This window comes from Chrysochloris asiatica, unplaced genomic scaffold (genome assembly GCF_000296735.1).
Source record: "Chrysochloris asiatica unplaced genomic scaffold, ChrAsi1.0 scaffold00144, whole genome shotgun sequence".
In the NCBI taxonomy this organism is placed as follows: Eukaryota; Metazoa; Chordata; class Mammalia; order Afrosoricida; family Chrysochloridae; genus Chrysochloris; species Chrysochloris asiatica.
In genome coordinates this window covers 6,671,896-6,674,260 of record NW_006408662.1, presented here as the reverse complement: position 1 = coordinate 6,674,260, position 2,365 = coordinate 6,671,896, and the positions used below count along the sequence as shown (strand labels likewise).

The window sequence follows — 2,365 nt, the reverse complement described above, 5'->3', positions numbered from 1 at the left end:
TATTTTAGTTACCAAACAGCACATTTGAGCCTCACCTCCACATGTCAAGGAATGTGAGACCTGGCAAAAGATACCACCCCTGTGAGGGAAGCAGAGAGGAGAGCAGTGTCCAAAGTCTGGGTGCAGTTCCTTATTCATGTCACCAGGAGCTAGAGCCACACAGGTTATGAGATGCCACCAAGCTCAGTGGCTAACAAGTAGGTAACCAGGAAGTCTAGAGGGTTTAATTGAAGACAGTACTGCATACATATACAAGTCATATTTTTTTGTTAAACCCTACATTTTCTTTTCAAACCAAAATAGTCATATGGACAGGGAGAGAGCCTAGGTTGGTCTCCAGGCTCCCAGTCTAGGGTCTTAGAGTTGGCAAATATTTCTAAACCCCCATCTCTTGTCAATGGAGAGGATTTGAACTGACAAAAAATATTATAAGAAGTTAAGGAAAAGATTGAGTAAAACTAACATTTGTCTGATCAGACACTGCTTGGGGGAAAAAAAGCTTTTTTTGTTGTTTTCCCCATGGTACAACAGGTAATTTTATTTCTTGAGAGCTCATACTGCAAACACAAAAGGAAAGCATGTGCTATAATCACGTGGGCCCAAATTCACATGCTTAGGAGAGGAAAATCAGACTGTTATCCACATACATGGGTAATAAATCAAGACTCATGGTAATCACATAGTGGCTTGTAAATACTACGGCATAGAACTCATACTTCACAGGTCTTGTAGATCCTTTGGGATGTCCCACAGAATATCTGCACTCTTCTTGAGTTGAGCAACCTCATCATTCTTCAGCTTCTGATGGATACACTGGTTAGTCCTCAAGCCTTCAGAATGCACTTGAAGGCTCAGGAAGACTTCATTCTCAAAGTCTCACATCCCCTTTGCCATAGTTGACACTTGAGGAATCCTGGATAGATTTTCAACCTGGATCCAATCAAATCAGCCACACTTAATCCAACAGCCCAGTTGGTGTAGCCTTTTAGCTTAATGACTTCATAGGCACTTTCAATCCCCATTTTATGCACTTCCTTCCATTTTTCACTGTCATTGTGCATCCCCATTTCTGGATTCAGTTGCTGAAGGAAACCCTTGCCACCTTCACTCCGCTCCGCACTGCCACACTTGAGTGGCCATGTTCTCCCGAAATCCACCCATGACAGCTGCTGGGATGAATGCCAAGTTGTTCAGCCATAAGATAGTGAAATCTAAGAGAATCCAGGTTGCACCCACTTCCAATCACACGGTACTTGGGTAATCCACTTAGTTTCCAGGTAATATGTAAGAATATCCACTGGGTTGGAAACCACAATGATGATGCAGTCTGGACTGTACTTGACGATCTGAGGAATAATGGATTTGAAGATGTTCACATTCCTCTGCTCTGGTAGCATAGTGGTTACGAATTAGACTGCTAACTTCAAGGTCAGCAGTTTGAAACTACCACCTGTTCTGCAGGAGAAAAATGAGGTTTTTCTGCTCCTGTAAAGATTTACAGCCTTGGGAACTCTGTGCAAGTTTGCTATGAGTCAGAATTGACTCCACAGCATGTAACGACCACCATATTCCTCTGCACCAGATTGAGATGACTCTCCCCTTCTTTCCGATGAACTCTTGCAGTTACCACCACGATCTTGGAATTGGTCATCACAGAGTAGTACCATTTATCCACTACAATTTTAGGTGTCTGAAGAAATCAACTTCCATGGTGCAGAGCCATTATTTCTCCCTTGAGTTTATCTTCTAAAACATCCACTAGGGCAAGTTTATCAGCCAGAGACTTTCCCAGAATGCTGATGGCACATGCCATACCAACTTGTCCAACACCCACTACAGTGATCTCATTATTGGGAATCGTTGGCTCTTCTTCTACAACTGGTACAGTTTTTTTCCTTAAGAGTTGCCATTGTGCACAGGAGAGAGAAGTCGTTCAAGTTGGTAGCAGGCATCTTGAGAAGGAGACTGTTAGATTCCAACAAAGCTTATTTTGAAGGAACGCTGAGTTTCTGTTTGAGGTGAGGTGAAACTTCTGGAAACAGGCAGTAATGGTGGAAGCTCAACAGTAAATATAATATATGGGACTAAATTCTAAACTTAAAAATTATCAAAATGGCAAGTATTTGTTGCGTATATCTCAGCATTAGAAAAATTATTTTAAATTATAGCTATAAACTTGATAATCTTCTTAAAAAGTGAAAAAAGGAAAACTAGGGTGGCTAGAGTAGAGGTGCAGTGAAGTTCGCCATCAGCCAGCCATACCATAGAATACCAGGCAAAACAGATCCAGGAGAGAGCTCCAAATCGTGAAATCACAGAGATAGGAATATTTTAAAAGTTTGAAGGCTTATAGCTAGTGGAACTT

General features: G+C 41.6%; 1 pseudogene; it reads right to left on the bottom strand.

Annotated features, from left to right (window-relative positions):
* Positions 1-717: 717 nt before the first annotated feature.
* Positions 718-1,910, bottom strand: LOC102812954 (annotated as a pseudogene).
* Between the last annotated feature and the right edge of the window lie 455 nt (positions 1,911-2,365).